The sequence below is a fragment of the Eumetopias jubatus genome, unplaced genomic scaffold (assembly GCF_037043125.1).
Source record: "Eumetopias jubatus isolate StellerSeaLion01/CBP00866 unplaced genomic scaffold, mEumJub1_p1.0 scaffold_8, whole genome shotgun sequence".
Lineage (NCBI taxonomy): Eukaryota > Metazoa > Chordata > Mammalia > Carnivora > Otariidae > Eumetopias > Eumetopias jubatus.
In genome coordinates, this window is record NW_028274814.1 from 76,725,564 (window position 1) to 76,747,243 (window position 21,680).

The 21,680-nt window shown below is 41.7% G+C and overlaps 1 pseudogene; it reads left to right on the forward strand.

Moving 5' to 3' along the window:
* Positions 1-21,680, forward strand: part of LOC114224078 (bifunctional methylenetetrahydrofolate dehydrogenase/cyclohydrolase, mitochondrial-like) — a 78,883-nt pseudogene that overhangs the window by 38,163 nt on the left and 19,040 nt on the right.

Below are 21,680 nucleotides of genomic sequence, written 5' to 3' on the forward strand. Positions count from 1 at the left end.
TTTAGCTCTCAGAAGATTCTTAAAGATCCTTTGGGTTAGGAATGGAAACAGGGGAGGGGCAGACCAGCAGCGGAGAGCCAGTACATGAACCCCATGTGCCCATCACACATTGGGTATTGCTGAGTCCGTAGTGGGCAAACAGCATATATGCCTTTCAGGAATGGACAGTGTTAAACAGCCCTCATCTTGCTCAAGAGCTCGCTGTCTTCTGGAATCCGCTCGGGACCTGAAAGAGAAATTCCTGTGCCCCCTACAGTTGCTCATTGTGAAAGTGGGCACCAACAGAGACAAGAGGAAAAAGCCAGCTGTCTGACAAGCTGAGGCACACAGCAATTGAAGCAGGACAGAGCTGTCATGCAAAGGCACCCCACGAAGCCTTCTAACCAGAGAAGGAGTGGTTCCAGAATAAACCATGTCCAAATTCTGAGAGACTGTTAGAAAATTTGTTCAGAGCAAAGAGAGGAGCCAAAAGACTTTAAATGGGCCTAGAGTCTTCTGAGTCTCTAAACTTCATTTTATTTTTTTTTTAAGATTTTATTTATTTGACAGAGAGAGAGAGCACAAGCAGGGGGAGTGGCAGGCAGAGGGAGAGGGAGGAGGCTTCCCGCTGAACGGGGAGCCCAACGCAGGGCTGGATCCCAGGACCCTGAGATCATGACCTGAGCCAAAGGCAGGTGCCTAACCAACTGAGCCACACTCTAGGCGCCCTCTAAACTTCATTTTAATTGATACAGTATCCACTTCTTCCTACACCTTCTAGAAACTAGCTTTTGTAAGCAATGTGATTCTATGTTAATAACGAGAGGATTTTTGGAGCTTGTATTTGCCAGTGTTCATGAGCTATTAATGGGCTTTATGGAAAAAAAAATGTTACATGGTCAAGAAAATTTGAGAAATACCAGATTAAATAAAGACAAAGAAGTTTATTTACTATAGGATTTTTCAGAGTCTTAGTCTGCTAATATTCACTTTGAATCTCTATGAGTAGAATACGCTATGTGCCATTTCCCAAAGAGCTGTCCCCCTGGAATTCTTTTATCAGAGAGCTCCTCATAAATTAATGCTCTTTCTTTTAGGTCACAGATTAGGTTGTAACTTATTTTGGTAACCTATCTAGGTATCCAATCCGCCCTAGATCACTGGCCTTCTCCTACCAGTGCATCACATCCTGACTGGGGTATATCATCCAAGGGCATTACTGTAAATTCATGCTTGGTTTCCCTCTTAGACATGGCTATAAAATTCATCCATTTAAAGCATGCAGCTCAGTGATTTCTTAGTTTATTTGAAGTTGTGCGATTGTCACCAAAATCTGATTTGAGATTTTTGTCACCTCAAAATGAAACCCCATGGCTGCCAGCTGGCACTCAACATTCTCCACCTCCCCCCACCTACCCCCAGGCCTCAGCAAATACGAATCTACTTTCTGTCTCTATAGATTTGCCAATTCTGAACATTTCATATAAATGAGATCATGCAATACGTGGTCTTTTATGACTGGCTTCTTCCACTCAGTGTAGTAGTGTTCCAGGTTCCCCCATGTCAGAGCACATACCAGTACTTCATTTTTTTATGGCTGAATAATATTCCATTGTATGGATATACCACATTTTGTTTATCCATTCTGATAGAAATGTGGATTGTTTTTAGTTTCTGGCTATTATGAATAATGTTGCTTTGAACAAGAATGTACACATTTTTGTCTGGACATCCATTTTTATTTCTCTTGGGTATACACCTAGGTGTGGAATTGCTGGGCTATATGGTAACTCTATGTTTCACATTTTGAGAAAATACCAAACTGTTTTCAAAAGTGGCCACACTATTTTACATTCCCACCAGCAATGTATAGAGGGTTCCAATTTCTACACATCTTTCCAAATACCTATTTTCTGTCTTTTTTATTATAGCCAGACTAGTGAATGTGAAGTGGTATGTCACTGTGGTTTTGATTTCCCTAAAGACTAGTCACGTAGAGCACCTTTCCTTGTCCTTACTAGCCATTTGTAGATCTTCTTTGGAGAAATGTCTATTGAAATCCTTTGCCCATCTTTAAATTGAGTTATTTCTCTTTTTATTAGAGTTAGAAGTTACTTTAAATATGGTGAATAAAAGTCCCTTATCAGAAATATGATTTGCAAGTGTTTTCTCACATTCTGCAGGTTTTCCTTTTACTTTCTTGATGGTGTCCTTTTAGGCACAAATGTTTATAATTTTGATGAAATCATATTTATTTTTTGTCACTTGTGCTTTTGATTTTTTGTCTAAGGAACAGTTGGGGGCACCTGGATGACTCAGTCAGTTAAGCATCTGACTTTTGATTTTGGCTCAGGTCATGATCACAGGGTCCTGAGATTGAGCCCCACGTTGGGCTCTGCGCTTAGCTTGGAGCCTGCTTAGGATTCTCTCTCCCCCTCTCCCTCTCCCTCTGCCTCTCTCTCACTCTCTCTCAAATAAATAAATAAATCTCTAAAACAAAAAAAGAAAGAAAAAGAAACAGTTGCCTAACCCAAAGTCGTAAAGATTTGTTCCTACATTTTTTCCAGCAGATTTATAGTTTTAGCTCTTCTGTCATCCATTTTGAGTTACTGTGTCTGTGTGGTGTAAGGTAGGGCTCTAAAGTCATTAATTTGTATGTACATATCCATTTGTCCCAGTACCATTTCTTGAGAAGACCATTCTTTCTCTGTGTAATTATCTGGGTGCATTGTCAAAAATCAGTTGAACATAAATATGAGGGTTTATTTCTGGACCATTAAGTCTATTCCACTTACCTATATGTCTATACTTAGCCAGTAACACACTGTCCTGAGTGCCCTAGGTTTGTAGTGACTTCTTCAATCTGGAAGTGAGTCTTCTAACTTTGCTCTTCTTTTTCAAGATTGTTTGATCAAATCTGGGTATTTTGCATTTCTACATTAATTTTATGATCAGCTTGTCAATTTCTACCAAAAACGGTCAGCTGTGATTTGATAAGGATTGTAAGGATTTTGTTGAATCTGTAGATCTGTTTGGGGAGTATTGCCATCTCAACAATGTTAAGTCTTCTCATTAATGAACATGATGTCTTTCCATTTATTTAGATCTTTGTTTTCTTTCAACAGTGTTTTACAGTTTTAACTCTACAAGTCTTGGATTTCTTATGTTAAACAAATATATAAGTATTTTATTCTTGTTGATGCTATTGTCAATGGAATTGTTTTCTTAATTGCATTTTCTGACTATTCATTGCAAGTGTATAGAAACACAATTATATTTGTACATTGATCTGGCATCTTGCTCCTTCCTAAACTCATTTGTTAGTTCTAATAATTTTTTAATGGATTCCTTAGGATTTTCCATATGGGAGATCATATCATCTGCAAGTAGAATATCTTATTTCTTCCTTTACAATCCAGATGCATTTTATTTCTTTTTCTCCCCTAATTGTCTTAGCTAGAATCTTCAGCACAATGTTGAATGGAAGTGGTGAGACTGGACATCTTTGCTGAGTTTATGACCTTAGAGGGGAAGCATTCAGTCTTTCACAATTAAGTATGATGTTCTTCAAGGGCTTTTCATAGATAGCTTTTATCAGGTTAAGGAAATTACCTTCTAATAAGATTTTTTTTTATTTCACAGATCCTTTTAATGAATTATTATTTCATTCTTAAGACAACAGTTCTTTAACTGTAAGCAAAAGATTGCTTTCAAAATAAGGCACTGAAACAGATGCATACCGTACTTTCAACACAATGAAATGTAATGAAAAGTGTTCTGAATGAGAAAAGTATATAAAATAAATAAGACCAGTTTTACAGCCTGCATAATGCATAGTAATTTAACCATTAAATTAGAATCTGTAAAACTAGAAATGTACTTCTTGTATCAGCCTTAACAATGATTTTCAAGAAACTGACGAGTTTTGAAACAACTACATAGGTCAAATTGTATTGTACACCTAAAATGTTTGATTATTTTCACGTTTGTCTTCCCTTGCCTTGCCAAATTCAATTTATATTTTCTAAAGTCAGTATGTTTTACATAATCTACACATTTAATTAACAACTTTACAATTTTTGTAAATTTTTGTTGAGTGTTTTCATCATGACAGACTGTTGGATTTTGTAAAATGTTTTATCAATATCCTATGTGTTTTGTATCAGATATTTATTGCTGTGTAACAAATAACCCAAAACTTAGTGACTTAAAACCACATTCCTTTTACTGACTCTCAATCTGGTAGGACAGCAATATGGGCTAGACTCAGCTAGATTATTCTTCTCCTGGACTTGCCTGGGACTGGAGCTGGATAGTCTAAGATGGCCTCCCTCATATGTCTGACAGTTGGTGCTGACTGTCAGCTGGGTCTCTTTTCATGTGCTCTGTCGTTTTCCGGGTGACTCAAGCAAACTTCTTTACATGGCAATCTCAGGACAATGATGCAGGAAAATGAGAGCAGAAGTTGTAAGTACTCTTGAGGCCTTGCTTGGAAATCACACTGTTCAATTTGCCAAAGCTAGTTGCAAAGTACAGCCCAGATTCAAGGAGTGGTGTACTAGGCTTCGCATCCTGTTGGGAGAAGTGGCATTTTAATCCACCCTACCCATTAAAGGTCCTGTATTCCCTCCTCCTGAGAGTCTGAGTTACATCTTCCCATAATCTTCCTTCCCCATTCTTCTTTCCTTGAAATTCTGGGCACAGACTTTTCTTGGGTAGATAAGAACCAATAAAAATAATTTGTTCTGTGGTTTATAACCTTCTTCTCAAGGGAGAGGAAGAAACTAAATAAATTTCACTCTTAGAAGATAAGTAGAAATGTCAGATCAGGGCAATGATAAAGTGAAATTCACTGTTTGGTACCAGCTCTTATAAATGCAACGGAGAAGCATAACCTGGAAGATTATAAACAGAATTCAGTTTTTTCTGTTTTCTGCTCTGAGCCTGGTATTTCTCCTAATTACATTTACATGATTGTTTGTTAATTGTTTAGAAGCAGCTGGTCCAAAATAAATAGAGACAATGATAGTAATTTGCATATGTTTTTTTATTATAATTAAAGTTCCAGACACAAGTTTGAGTCCTCACAATGTAGAGCAGTTATGTAAGACTGTGTTTTGCAGAATGCGCCCAAGGAAAGCAAAGAATGTTGACACACTGGATTTATTCAATTGCCTAGAACCTTAAAGTTAACTGGAATTTTCAGCACTCCGTTGTGAAAAAAAAAAAAGAAGCAAGTCATTAGAAAACATTGACAACTTGACTGACTTATTAAAAACAAAACAAAACAAAACAAAACAAAACTTTTCTATAAGCAGTACATGTTCAATTTCAATCTCTTGCAATTGAATAGAGTCACTCGGGCCTGTAAGTAAAAAAAAAAAAAAAAGCTTTAATTTTAATCAGTATAAGGATGGATGAGGCATATTTAAAAGATTTAAACATCAGAATGGAAAAAAAGGACCCTCTGACACTCAGTTAAGCAGAGACACAAGTAATCTTGATAGCCTTATCAGTCCAGTAATGCAAGTGAGTTAGGATTTATTTTTGTTTAAAGTAGACCAATTTCATTGTTATTGATAATAACAGCTACCACATACTGAATATTATCAGGTGCTTTGCTATATTATATAAATTATTTAATCCTCTCGACAACTCTACGTATTTGTTAAAGCACCACAGACTGGGTGGTACTTAACAAGAGAGATTTATTTTCTCACAGTTCTGGAGCTTAGAAGTCCTAGATCAAGGTGTCCTACCAAGGGCTGTGAGGGAAGGGGCTGCTCCAGGCCTCTCTCCTTGGCTGTAGATGGCCATCTTCTCCCTGGGTCCTCACATTATCTTCCCTCTGTCTGTATCTGTGTCCAAATTCATATAAGGACACCGGTCATATTGTACGAGGGCCCACCCTAATGAGCTCATTTAAACTTTAAAAGACTCTGTCTCCAAATAGAGTCACATTCTGGAGACCCTATCTCCAAACACAATGCCGGGAGGCAGGTAGGACTTCAACATGTGAATTGGGAAGGAGGACACAATGCAACCCATAACAGATCTCTATTCCCTACTGCACAGCTGAGAAGACAGGCCCAGAAAGATTCCTATGTGTTCAAAGGCTCCAGCTAGTGGTAGTAGAGCGGAGACGAACCACATCTGTTGAATTCCCGAGCCCGGCTGTTAACCATGCCTCTACACCCTGGCCTTCATAATGGTCAGATGGATCTTTTCTCAGGGGTGTCCCCACCAATCTCAGGCTCCCATACCCCATGGGCTTGATCACCTCACACCAACTACGCCTCCCACACTAGCCTCCTGTTGTCCCCACTCTGCCCCCCTGCCCAGGTCCAGTTGAATATTCTAGCCTGGACTTTCCCCTATGAGGCTCCCCAATGGTTCCCCTCATTGCCAGCCTCCACCCTCCTGGCTTCCGTCACTACCATCTCCACGTGGCTTCCAAACACTCACAAGTGACACAGCCCCAGCTTTCTTTGAATCACATTTACACTTTATCTCACAAAGACTGCCTGGGCTTTCTACGGTCTCAACCCCCTAGCCAGTAAATGAAACTGAGAGAATGAACTCAGGAGAGCATGTAAGGCGTGCATATCACACACCTGTGCCTGCCTCTCAACTCGCCTGTGTCCTGAGCCTTTCCTGACGCTCACACCCTTCCCAGCAGAATGACTCACCCATCCCTGAGGCCCCACAGGGCCAGATGGGCTTTTATCAGGCACCAGCGCTACCTTATTGTGACTATTTATTTTCATAACTGCCTTTCCATCAGACTGAGATAGAAACAATGTCTTCTTTGTCTCTGAATCCTCAGGGCTTAGCATTTCACCTGGTACTTATTGGCGAGTATTTAATACGTGCTTGGTGAATGAATAAACGAATGAATGAAGTCTCTACCCTCTACATCAAAAATACTTCTTCACCCAGTCAAATGATGCATAAAATCAGAATATTTGATATTATGAAAGTTTCTTCTTTTGGTTTAAGAATTTTTACCTTAAATTAAAGGATGAACGCTTGTCAGTTGCTTAAGCCTCGGTGTGAGTGATTTCCTTAAGGGGGAGGTGTACAGAGTTATTAGGAGAAATGATTGCTTGAGGTGCCTAATAAGGGGAGAAGAAAGGGGGAAAATACAGAAGGATAATCAGAAGACTAGAGAAGCTTTTTCTCTTCAACAGCTTTTCTGAGGAGCAGCTCTGGTTGCCATAGCAACACAGCAATTTGCCGTCCTTCCTTCCAGCTTCCTACCTGCCAGTGAGGAGGAAGTGAAAGCCACAACCTGTTAACCCAGCAGGGCATCCTCCTGGTATCTCTGGAGAGTGCAGCCCGGGGAAGAATCAGGGACATGGCAGCCTGCGCCCAACCGCCCACCCAGCAAGGGTGGCGAAGGAGACAAGCTCAGGGGGGCGGGACCACACTCCTGCCAGAAGGTGAAGGCTAATGCGTGGGCGCCTGTGACACAAGAACAGGGCGTAAGCTGCCACAGTTGGCAAATAATCGCAGCTGGGGCAACAGTTCTTGGAACCGATTACCCAGAGATCCTCTGACTTAATTGATTTTATACGACCTCCTGACGGCAAAATTGGGAGCTTCAAACAATAAAGGGCAATTTTCAAAGGACAGCTGCTTGCTCAAATGGACACCCCACACAGAATTGTTTACTGGAGCTTCTAATGACTTGTTCTTCTCAACTAAGCCAGAAAATGTTTTTCTAAACAAGAAATGGGGAAAATGCCAGATCTATGAATAGGAGATTGTGCATGAGGGTGTTGCTACAGTGTGTAATTAGTAGTCTTCCTAATCAAATCAGCAGCTTTATTGTAAGATTTGCCCATTTCTCCAGCAGAAATATGACTTGAAAATGCTAACAAAAGTCTCATCTTTCTAGGACCTTCTTTCTTTCTGCCCATTCTAAGTCTTGAGCATAACTCAAGTCAACAGTAGTTTCTTTTCAAGGTATAAGGGGAAAAGGGAGACTTGGAGGTAATCGTAAGATTACATTTGATACATTTATTAATCAGTTGAATTCATGTATTGCTCTGTCACCAACACCCCAAAATGAAGACATAAGGAAATTGTGAATTCAGAAAAAAAACTGGAATTTATAAAGGTTTTCTTTTAGAGAGAATTTTCTTTTCTATCAACACCAAAGGGAAAACTTAATCCAAACAGTTCCTAGAGTTGATCACGGTTCATTGAGGAACAAAACAGCAGAAACATATAATTTCATGGCAACTCCCACCAAGTACAACCTCTCATTACCAGCAACAAGCCAAATAATTTACTTAGCAACCCTGCTGCCGGCATTTAGCCTTTGCCTTTCTCACATCTGGTGCTCCAAGTATGATGCATTTAATAAACATGTTGATAAGCTGATAATTTATTCCTGGCACTATTTTTACTTCTTTTTACCCCAAACTTCATTCATGGGGTGGAAACATATTGACTGTCTCATTGTTAAGTGACCTTTCTTACTATGCTGATAGGAGATTTTACAAAGCATGCCAATGAGCCTGGTCTTAGAAATCAAGCCGAGCATCAGCCGTAGGCTGGCATTTTATACCACAGCCAGAAATGAGGCAGCCAGCCAAGGTGCAGTGGGAGGGAGAGCCACCTCCCAACGTTCCCTAAAGGCATTTCAGAGTCACAACATGGGGAATTGATGTATTCCGTGACCTCCAGATGATAATGTGCGTGTTTTATTTTACCACTACATGTTAAGATGGAAAATCAAGTAGAGCTAATTTGATTTGGTTTGAGATTTTTATGTAAAAAACGTGCAGATGGAGATGCCAGAACAACCAACGATTGTTCGATATGTCTTCCAAAACAGAGATTTGTTCTACAAAATCTAAACAGAACTTCTTTGCATAAGGATGTCATCTGGGCATCCATGTAGCTGCCATTGACTCTGTGAGGGGCAGAATACACCAGTGGTCACTCTTCCAAGGACAAAAGCTCAGCTCCTCGAGGGGCAGGCGGGTGGATGGAGTCAGAATTATGCTATGATAGACAAACTCCTAGACCAGGGATAAGAAGTAGCCTGATTCTTCTCCTAGCTCTGCCACCAACAAGCTGTCACGTAACCTCAATCTCTGTGTCTCTAGATCGGTTAGCTATCGCCACACAGCAAACCACCCCAGAACTTAGTGGCTAAAAACAACCACCACTTATGATTTCTCACAGATCTATGGCTAGGTGGTTCTGGGAGAGGCTCAACTGAGCTCAGCTGGGGTCCACTGGCAATTCTAAGATGGCTTTCAGCTGTGACAAATTGGTTCTGTTTCAGGAGATTTATCTCAACCTCCAGCAGGCTAGCCCAGGATTGTTCTTATGGTGGTGGGGGAGGGGGAGGATGAAGGAGAAACAGGGGAAGAGAGGAGGGAAGAAGGGGAGAGGAGGGAAAGGAGGGAAATAGGAGGGATAAGAGAAAAGAGTGAGGAAGGGAGAGAGGGAGGGAAAGAAAGTGAGCTAGAGACAGAGAGAGAAAATGGTCTCTTGGGAGAACTGGCCATCTAACACTTCTACCACATTCTACCACATTCTTTTGGTGTGCCCTTTACACAGGTTTGTTTTGAGTAATAAGCGAGTCGGTCTCTGTGTAGAATTTATACAGTAGATTGTGAAATGTCATGAAGCAGATATAATAAGACATCCAACGCGTCCTTAGTGCTGTCCTCCATAAGATACACAGACTTACATCCTCATGAGAGATGAAGCCAGTAATGACATCTGGGGGCAGGGAATGTCATGTGAGATGTCTTATGTACTTCTGCCCTGTTCCACAAAGCTTTGCGGTGGCTTGGTGTAAGAATGCAGTCACAAAAATGCCAGCAAACCATAAATCCAAACAATGAATACGAACTGAGAAAAACACAACTGAGGGTTGGAAATCAAAACCCAGGGTTAGGAGTGATAAGGGACACTAGCCCAAATACCCAAGCCATAAGGACAATATCACGACTACATTTGAGTCTTATATTTGGTTCTGTATTTCCTAGAAGTAAACAAAAAAAAAAGAGGTGCTTCCCCAAATACGGTCTACAAGTTGATCTGTGAAGGCACAAGCCTGCCAGCACACTCACCCTCCCCACCTTCTGGGCACTGATTGCGGAGAAGCCCGTCCGCAGGTGCAGGGCGATGCCCTTTCCCATCCGGGGTCTCGCCGGGCCGCACGGAATGCTGGCTGTTGCAGGGAGGCGGGCAAGGAGCACTAGGGGGCTCGCAGCTGCGAGGTGCAGACTGTGGTCAGAAGGACGGGGGTTTGTGAAACAAGAGAGAGGGAAGTGAGACGAATTTTTCCATTCATGCCAGCGACACAATGTTTCACTTAAAAAAATACGTCAATATCGTATCAATATTAAGAGTGCAGACGATGTATAGGTAAGGCAAACTTGTGAAGTTATGTTGGAAGCACCTGACGCCTGAGAAGCAGCTTTCTGGGATGTCCATTTATAAGCAGCAATGGTTCCCGGTGAACTTTCCAGGGTGAGTTAGTAGCGAATATCTTTCTGCCTGGAGTCTATGCACGGTAGGGGCCCTGTAAGACGGGATGCACTTAGATCTACACTTATATGTAACCATGAAATGAGTCGAGTTTTACTACTATTTAAATATTTTCATTGATACAGGCCCCTCGCCTGCTTGGTCAGCTTGCCAGGTGTGACCTGCCTGGGACACAAGCCCACCCCCCTCCGTGGTTCTCTAGGTATGGTGATGGGGAAAGTTCCCTAAGCAAGGAGTTGACACATTTTTTGTTGTTGCTGTTCACTTTCACCCAGTGGCCACATGTTGGAATTCAGATGTGTCTCGGTGGATGTATGGCATGGAGCATCTGGTTTCAACTGAACTACCTTTCACAAAATGGAGAGGATTAAAGACAAATCCCCCCAAATAATAAGCATAAGTAAACAAAAAGGAAATGGCACAACCTGCGCCCACCTCTCTGATCCTTCAGACGGGCGAGCTTTTTATCAGCCACGTTATGAGGTAAAGCAAGGTTCTGATCTATCCGACCAAACATCAACCTCCAGACTTAAGCTTAATAGAAAGACTACCTAAAATATGGATTTACCTCCCCTCTTGTTAATTATTAGCCATGCCTTGAGTTTGTGCTGTGCTTGTTGTATTATAGCTACGGGGAGCATGAAGCCATCAGGATTAGATTAGCAAGGCATTTTTTAAAAGGAAGCAGCTTAAAACAGTCATCATCATAACTGAGTGATATTGTTCTAGTAATGAGTAAAGTAAGAAAAAAACCACTCATTTTTATCTGTATGTCATCTTTTTAAATTGCCGTTTTATGCATCCTTTCTAATGTAGATAACATATTGATATCCTGGCATGGGTATATAATTTATAAATAAATCCATACGGATTGGGAGAGCATGCGGATACATTTTTTCATTCATGAGGGATGTAATTAAAACAGTTGGGATACTGCTGCTTTAATTTAAAAATTAGCTGGTTGAATGGAATTATTAAGCTTAGAATCACTACATTTGGAGAACAGCCACATAATAATTATTTTAATATTAAAATAGTTGACTGAAGACTAGACTTGCCGGGCGGACACCGGCACGGGTGAGGGCAGCTGCATCCTCCCCGTGTCCACATCGGCCACCGGCTGCCCCCTGGCTGCCCTCCTGGCCCGCAAAGAGCTGCGGCCTCCGCCATCGCCTTTTCCGCCTCTCGGTAGTTCAAAATGAAGCTGTTGTCATTTCTGGAAGGAAATTTGCCCATAGATCAAGCAGGAAGTGTGGCAGGAGGTGGAAGAATGGGTGACATTGGGCCACAAGCTGCAAGGTGGTTGGGAGTGTGGTTCTGGTTGGTGAGAATCCTGCAAGTCACCCCTCCATCCTCAACAAAACCAGGGCAGCTGCAGATGTGGGAATCGTCGCACCATTGTGAAACTGGCTTCAGTTTCAGGGGAAGAACTGTTGAATTGAATCAATAAACTAAATAATGGTAACACAGGTGGCCTCCTTGTTCAGCTGCCTCTTCCAGAGCACACTGACGAGGAAGAGATCTATAATGCTGTTTCTCCAGACAAGGATGTTGATGGCTTTCATGTCATTCGTGTGGGGCAAATGTGTTGGGACAGTATTCGATGTTACCAATAATCTCATGGAGTGTCTAGGAAATAATTAAGCAAACTGGCATTCCAATCCCAGGGAAGAATGTGGTTGTGGCTGGAAGGTCAAAAATGTTGGCATGCCCATTGCACAGCTACTACACACAGATGGGGCACGTGAACGCCCTGGAGGCGATGCCATGGTTACCGTGTCTCATCCGTACACTCCCAAAGAGCAACTGAAGAAACATACGGTTCTTGCAGATAGAGTGGTCTCTGCTACAGGCAGTCCAAATCTGATCACAGCAGCTATGATCAAGGAGGGAGCAGCACAACATCACATGGCATCAGGGAAATACGAATAGGAACCACAATGAGATACCACCTCAGAATGGCTAAAATTAACAAGTCAGGAAACAACAAATGTTGGCGAGGATATGGAGAAAGGGGAACCCTCTTACTCTGTTGGTGGGAATGCAAGCTGGTGTAGCTACCCCAGAAAACACTATGGAGGTTCCTCAAAAAGTTGAAAATAGAGCTACCCTACGACCCATCAATTGCACTACTGGGTATTTACCCCAAAGATACAAATGTAGTGATCTGAAGGAGCACCTGCACTCCAATGGTTATAGCAACAATGTCCACAACTATGGAAAGAACCCAGATGCCTATTGACAGATGAATGGATAAAAAAGATGTGGTATATACCTCCAATGGAATATTACTCAGCCATCAAAAAAATGCAATCTTGCCATTTGCAAGGATGTGGATAGAACTAGAGAGTATTATGCTAAGCAAAATAAGTCAATCAGAGAAAGACAATTATATGATTTCACTCATATGTGGAATTTTTTTTAAAAAAGAGTTTATTTATTTGAGAGAGAGAGAATGAGAGAGAGAGAGAGAGAGCACATGAAGGGGAGGAGGGTCAGAGGGAGAAGCAGACACCCTGCTGAGCAGGGAGCCTGATGCGGGACTCGATCCTGGGGCTCCAGGATCATGACCTGAGCCAAAGGCAGTCACTTAACCAACTGAGCCACCCAGGCACCCCTCATATGTGGAATTTAAGAAACAAAACAGAGGAACATAGGGGAAGGGAGGGAAAAATAAAACAAGATGAAATCAGAGAGGGAGATAAACCATAAGAGACTCTTAACCATAGGAAACAGACTGAGGGCTGCTGGAGGGGAGGGGGTGGTGGGGCAACTGGGTGATGGGCATGAAGGAGGGCACGTGACGTACTGAGCACTGGGTGTTACCGAAGACTGATGAGTCACTGAACTCTATCTCTGAAACTAATAATATGTCATATGTTAATTGAATTTAAATAAAATAAAAATGTATTTAAAAGGAGGGAGCAGTAGTCACCAATATGGGAAGAAATAGACTTCAGGATCCCATAACTGTTAACCCCAAGTTGGTTGGAGATGTGGATTTTGAAGGAGTCAGAAAGCAAGCCAGTGGCATCACTCCAGTCCCAGGGGTGTTGGTCCCATGACAGTGGCAATGCTAATGAAGAATACCATTATCGTTGCAAAAAAGGTGCTGAGGCTTGAAGAGCAGGAAATATTGAAGCCTAAGGAGCTTGGAGTAGCACTAATTAACTGTTGTGTCTTCTGTCATGAGCAACACTCCAAGCTAGTTCAAGAGGCAAAACAGACCAATAGAAGTGCAATATTTTTTTATTTATTTTACTGAAATGGTTTAAAACGGTTGTATTTATTGAAAGCTTAAATAGGTGGGTGTGTGTACATATAGTTCTGCAGTACCTCACCACAGAGTATGCCATTATCATTCTGGGTCAAGTGATCCAGCCAAAAGAAGCCATTCACCTAGTGATTAATATGGAATTTTTTTTCAATCCATTGGACTTTTACCCCCAGTGCTGATTTTCCAATAAACAACCATACTCATTTGCACACACGACAACATTTCTTCATTCTCTGATGCTGTGCGTGGTTTGTCCAAATTTACCAAGAGCTGCAAATTGCTTTTTCCCCACAGCCTCCTGCTCCATGCATATTTATAACTTCTGTCTTCTTTGGGAAAAAAAAATATGGAGTTATAAAAGAGTTTGCTATGGGGATATCTAACCAGCCATTAAGCCAAACAAACTTCATGACAAAGCAAGAGTTACAAAGAGAGAAAAAATGATTTATTTTGAGCCTAATTAAATATTTAAATATCAGAGTGGATAATGTATCAACACCATGAGATTTCATGTAAACCCAAGAAACCAGGAAATTTGTTATATTTCAGTAATGTTTTAATAATAAATACATTTTTAGTTCAAGCCAGTCCAACAGATTTTGTTTATCAGTCAGATGAAGCATAACTAATAAACAGGACTACTTAAATGCCTTTTTAAATGATTTGACTACTGCATGAAGAAATACAGCCTAAAGCATAAATACGTTAAATTGTCAACAGTGACATTAACGCAGGATTTCCACGAATCTCCACAAAGATGATGTACCCGGTTCATCACAGAAGGTTTGTGGCTCTTGGGACAATCAGGCCCGGGTTGCACAACCACACCCAGCCAAGACCTCCCTTGCTTGAGGGAAGCTCTGTTATGATGACACTGCTAGGAAAGTCTAGTCAGGAGTTGTGTTCCATGATCCCTGGTCGTTCTGGGCTTTGGAATAAGAGAAGACAGGTTCAAATCCATCTCCACCTCCCACTAGGGCAAGCCACATACACTCCCTGAGCCTCAGTTCTCTCTGTAAAGTGGGGATAATTCATACATAAAAACACAGGAAGGTGGTTGCCCATCAACAAACAAACCAAATCAACTTATCATTGGTGCCCTGGACAGAGTAAGCACTCAATAAATATCAGTTTCCTTCCATCCAAGCAAAGATTCTGATTCCAAAGCCACTGGATACCAGGGTGCATTTAGGAACTATTTTACACCCTTGGTCCGACGATTTTGCTGAGGCAAAATGGACTACCACGTCTTCCTAAGTTAATAGCTCAAGCCCCCAGTCTATCTTCTCATTTATAAGACTGGAATAACGTCTCCTTGCCAGCCTACTGCATAGGGATGTCATGAAGACTGAGATTTTCTATTTCTCTAAGTAATGAGGTGTTCCTACAAGTGTAAGCAGTCACATCATTATGACCATCCCTTCAGATGAAATTGTAGGTACTGCTTAAAATTCTAAGGTGAGAAATAACCTTGTAGAACATGTAAGCTCTCTTCTGGATTTTGCCATTGGGAAGGAATGCCTCCCATGTAACCCCTCACCAGTGGCCTTCTGGGGATGACGGTGAGTGACAAACTTTAGGCCAGTGGCCAGAGGAGAGAGTCAGGGGAGGTGAGGGTCCTCAGGGCAGCCTGATTCCCCCTAGTCCTTGGGCACACATCCTGCATTCAAATGAGCACCATGAAGAGAAATAAAATGTAGACGGTACACAACTTGAGGGCCCAATGGCTTTCTGATACAAAAGGCCCTTTAAGACTTTCAGAGAGAAAACAGCCCATGCTCCTTCTGTGAGGAGCCACCCTTCCCAACCCCTCACTCTTGGAAACCCCAGAGCCTTTTGCTGAAATTTTGTTGCAATTTGACTGTTTTTATCTAATGTCCAGCCCAAGACTGACAACATGATACACTTCTATTTTTCTTCCAGAAAACAAATATAAGGCTTTGCACAAGGGGGGTGGGGAGGGGACTTAATGTGGCTATTATTCCTCATTAAAACTTGAAGTGTCAGGCTCTACACCCCGAGGAAGCTGCCAGAGGCAATAGCTGGGAGACATTTATTGATTAGAGAAAGGCAGTGACAGAAAGAGAAGGGAAATACAATTGTGTTTTCCCCATCTCTCACCGATGTTTTCCAGGGCTTGCTGTGGGAAGCCTGGACCGTAGCAGGGGTTCCCGTCACGTACTGAAAACGACGTTTGTCATCCTGGAGCACCGACCGCTCCTTCCAAATTGTCTCCCCCTCCTTCAGACCAGGAGGGGTGAGATGGGGGTCCTCGCAGCACAGCGAAGCCTGCCACACGGACAGCTGGGCCTCAGGCTCCAGACTTGGCAGAATATTCCCGACTCACCCCTCACCTGACTTACAGAGCAAAAACTCGTCATCTAATTTAATCCTCACGGCAACCCAGCGGGGAGGTCCTCCTTTCATCTTCATTTTTCATGTGAGCAAATCCACGTTTCAAGAGATTAAGTAATTGGAGAGAGATTAAAACTATTAACTGAGGACTCAGGATGCAATTGAGCAGCCTACTCTCTGAGGGGCTGGGAGTGGAAAGGGTAAAGCGCGCCCTTTTCAAAATGCTTAGGCTTCATCCGTTTTCTAGTTGCTCGTGAATCACAGGGGCGCGGGTGGGAACGCTGAGAATATGGGAGACAGCAGGTGTGAGGGACACGGTGGCCCACAGGAAGCACGAAGTCAATGGCAGGTGTCACGTGCCTCCTCACAGCATCCCTGTGAGGAATCTGCCTCCACTCACCCAGGAGGGGACTGAGGCTTCACCACATAGAGATGGGCCCATGGCCATCCAGGTGGGAGATGGAGTTGCTGGAAGGGGAGACCGGTTCCCACCCAGTCTGGAACCCTTCCCGCCACCTCAGCAGCCCCGCAAACTCTTCCTGCACTCCTGGGGGTACACCCCACGCTACACCATGTACTTAGTATTTTATTCAGGGCACGCAACAGCCTGGGGAAGGTTGTGTGTCATTGTGCATTTAACATTACCTAGGATGAGAGCTTTGAAACTTCCAGACAAAATGCATTCATCTCCTTTCCATCCTTGTGGTTGTTAACCAAGATTTGGGCATTCTGAGTACAGTCGGGCAGGGAATACGTTGCCCATTTTTACAATATTTCAGGTCTGGAACTGAAAGACTTAGAAGAGAAAAAAATCAAAACGGGGAGAATGTTAAAGTTCTCTGAAAGTTTTTTGTTGGGTTTTGTTTTGTTCTGTTTTTTTCCTAAGGAGAGAAGCTTATTTTTTCACTTGATTCAGGCAGCCCAGCTAACAAGCAATGCCTCGGGTCACCTTTTAACAGCAGTACAACATAATGACTCTGCAGACAGTCTCTCGAGACCCTAAGTTCATTCATCTGAAGCTGGCACTGAGGTTATTTTAAATAACATTTTAATTTTTTCATCCCAACCCGCTAGAATTATGCGTTTGCATCTGAAGATCCTTTATGATACTATGTTCTCAGAATTAGCTGTGAATCAGGCATGAGTCTGCCCCACAGCTGCTCCATTTACCTGAAATGATAAAGTGAAAATCACATGTCTAATAATGCATGTCTGAATTGTACTGTTTTGTAAAACTTTGAGATGAAAATCTGTTGAACCAAAGGAAAAATGTAAAACCTCACTTTTGAGGGGTCGAGTCCTACTCAGAAGAATATTAAGGGCAGGGTTCTGAACTTACGATAGCCTTCTAAAACCTACTCTTCTGGGGAGGAAGAGGGTTGTGACTTTGGGGCTGGGGGCCATGGAAGAGTCCTGGCTGACTGAGAGGGTTCTGGGTCCTGTATGGGGCAGGGGTTGTTACTGTCCAACAAGTCATTACGCTGTTTTCTGTGTTTTTTGTTATATTTAACAATTCTTAAAAGTCTGCTTGTTTGTTTCAAAGAATTCTACTATGGAGAAGGCAAGATGCTAAATCCATGGGTTTAAGGTCCCTTGTATCTATTCACTGCTGGATTTTTAGGACCCAGAAAAGTCAATGGCTCTCAGTAGGGACCTGATCAATATTTGTTGAAGAGGATGACACAGATGAAAAGGACATTTATTCATCCAGTCCCTCACTGAGATAGCACACTTGATAAAATAAGATGCCAACTGAGGGTTAGGCTCAAGCAGTAGGTCTGGGTTGGGGACTGGGAATCAGAATTACTTTTAACTTTTTATTATGACATTTTCAAACATAGAGAAAAATAGGGTATAATGACACCCATATAGCTATCATCTAGATTAATAGTGGTTGTTGACATTTTTATCATATTTGCCTCACCAATTTTTTTACTGAAGTATTTTAAATAAATTATATGGACATCACAAAAATAAGAATATTTTCCTTGTTAAAATCAATACCATTATACTGCTTTGAAAAATCATGATAGTTCTTTATTATTATTTTCTAATATTTAATCCATATTCAAATTTTGCCAATTGCTCCAAAAATGTATGTTTCTCCCAGTTTAGTCCTACCAAGATCCAATCCACGTTATGTTTGGTTGTTATATCTCTTTCATCATTTATGACCTAAAACAATGCTCCCGCTGCCCCACTCTTTGGCATGACATTAACTTGGAAAGACAAGGCCAGGCGGCCCTCAGAATGGCCCACTTTCTGTATTTGTAGTGTCATGTAATTTATTATGCTCAAGCATGCATTCCCTGTAAAGCTCCCTGTTTGGAGCTCTGGATTACATCCTGGTTAAACATTTTAAGCAAGATATCATTATTTATGCTGCATGACATTGCAACACATTGTGAGGTGTGTCATATCTAATTGAACCATTATCGGTAAACCAGAGCTAGCTTCCTCCCTCCACTGTAAATTTCCATTTTCTTTTTAAACCATCAGATCATCTGTGGAGCAATACTTCAGCTGCACTACAGCATCTAATTCCCCATCAATATAGCACCTAATGGCTTTATCATCCACGGATGATTCTTGCCTTAATCAGTTCCTTCATTAGGGGTTGAAAAATGGTGATTATTTTTTCTATTTCTATCAATCATTCTATATTTATTAGCTAATGACCTTTATGAGAGAGAGAGATTTATCTCATCAACTGCTCCTTCTGGAAAGGCAAAGTAAATAATTATTTATCTTGAATTATCACTTTTCAGAGTAAGGAATAGGTGACAAATGGTGTTTTGTTTGTTTTGTTTTGTCTTTGGTTTTCTCTTTTATGAGTATCATTTTATAGACTTACAGATTTGTATAGTTAGCATGTTTCATCCCATTGCAGTCACTCTTTTTGAAGTTCAAATTTTTCCATTTTTGTCCTATAAGACTCCATTTAAATTTGCTCTTTTTCTAGCCCAGCAAGGTATCCCAGGCTCATTCCTGCACCCAGACCCAGAATCAGCCATTTTCCTAAAGAGTCCTGGTTCCTTTCAGTGAGAATGAGAGTTAGAAATCAAAATCTGCTTGCTAGGGGTACTCACTGCCCCTAGATTGTCAATGCTTCTAGGCCCTTCAATGGATAAAGGTAGGAGGAAATATACATGTGTATATTTTTAAATCATATGTTCATATGGAAATTTCCCATTCAAATTTAACAATACAGAGCTTTGACTTTAAGCAGGTGGGAGATTGGAGATTGATTGCAAAAAGGTGGACTGGGCAAATAAGTGACTCTATTTTAAGAAAAATGGGAGCCAGATTACTCCGTGTCAGAGAAAGAAGTAACAAATAAGAGAAAGAGAGAAAACTGGAATCAATCCTGTGCTATTAAATAGGAACTGGAGCTATTAAGGTGACCTCAGTTTTCACAATATATTCATAGACATAGAAATATGTAGATGTAAATTTACACACACACACACACACACACACACATATATATATATTCATCTGTCCACTGATATGGCCTGAGAGCAGACACCACAATAATACCAAGCACAGCTAGTGCATAAATCTTAGTTTCCAAACATCATTCTCCAGTAAAAGGAACCAGGTATCCTTGGAGAAGTGGCTGATTCCGGGGCTGGGGCAGGGAAAGTCCAACTTTCGAACACTTTGTGCCAGAAAGCTAGGAAATACTCCCAGAATAATGGAACCATCTCAAAAGGACACCAAAGCAATCTTGAAGAGGATCCTACTAGTCAAATCTGGAACCACTGGAGCTCAAAGTAATGATAGTGACAAACCATAATCCATGAATAGAAGAGGAAACCATGATATGAATTAATTAATCCAAAGTTTGTTGAGGAACAGGATTTCCAAAGTCTCTTCCCGCCACCTACTTATTAGTCACACAGGGAAAAAGAGTAACTATAGTGGACCACCTTGATCAAGTGATCAGAGTCGACATCATCAGTAACTTGAAATTATGAAATGAGAACACACAAAATTTTTGTGATGTTTCTCCCAAAATGCACAGCCTTGAATCTGATCATGAGGAAATATCAGACAATCCAAATCAAGGGATATTCTTCAACATAATGGGTCAGCAATATTCAAAATCTTCAGAAGGTCATGGAGTAAAGACTGAGGAATTGGGATGCCTGGATGGCTCAGGTGGTTAAGTGTCTGCCTTTGGCTCAGGTCATGATCCCAGGGTCCTGGGATCCAGCCCCACATCGGGCTCCCTGCTCAGCGGGGAGTCTGCTTCTCCCTCTCCCACTCCCCCTGCTTGTGTTCCCACTCTCACTGTGTCTCTCTCTGTCAAATAAATAAATAAAATCTTAAAAAAAAAAAAACACCAAGGTGGGAGTTAATTCCATTTCTAATGCAAAGCATAAAATCTAAATGGATTCCAGATTGTAAAACAGAAATGGACTTTTCTGTTCCAAGTTCGTGTGTGGACTCAGCACATCAAGGAAACCACTTAGATCAGGTGAGAGCATCATTTGTTATTAATAATAACAAGAGGTACCATCTCGAGGATCTATGTACCAGACACTACAGTAGACACTTAAAATGCCACCCTCACCACAACAACGGAGGTAAGAGTTAGCCTCCTTCTGTAGGGTCACCATATAACCTATTCAGAACAATTGAGATGTTGAAAGGAGACGCAACGCATAAGTGTGCCAGCACACAAAGCATAAACCAAGATTGGCCCAGGCAAAGCAGGGCATATGGTACCCTACTCGTGTTTCAGCTAAAGAAACCCTGACCTGCAGTACCAAGTGCCTTACCTGGCTGATGAGGTGGCAGGATGCAAAGACAGCTCTGTGTGACTCCAAAATCTGTGCTCTTTCTAGGGCCTTTGTCTAAAGTCCTGGGTGCAGTGGGAGGAGATGGGAGGGCAGAGGGTGGAAGTTGGGGGGGTGGCCGATCTGGTTCCATCCACCTGCCTAACCAGGTCAGCCTCACAGGCTGCCACCCCCACTCTTCAATCTGCATCTCCCCAAACTCCAGACCACAGAGAGCCTGTAATGGGGACACGGTCAACACGTGCTCACTAATGATGGATTTTTCTATGTAAGCTTTCTGGGAGAAAGAAAGAGAAAATGAGAAAAGAGCAAACTGGAAGAGGCTTGGGGATAACAAGGTAATCTAAAGAGAGTCACCAGGGAAACCAAACTAATGAATGCAGGAGGCTTCCAGACGACCCTTGGATTTTGCTCTACAGGAACCTAATGTAAGAAAGGGGGAAAATATATATTTTTAGCAGAAAGCATGATTTATTTTTCAACCTGTAAGACTCTTTCACCACCCAGCCAATGGTTTCAAGGAATTATTTACCTGCATATGCAGATGGGTTTACATAACAAGACTTCTACACTGTCAAATATTTATCATAAGATAATACATCTGACTTCCACAGGCTATAATGTTGAAAGCAGTGGTTTTTTTAAAGAAATGTTTGACTCGTGCATTCGCACTAACATGCCTTGATTTGCTGCTAAAGAAACATGAAATGACAAGTACTTCAACTAAAAAAAAAAAAAGTGAAAAA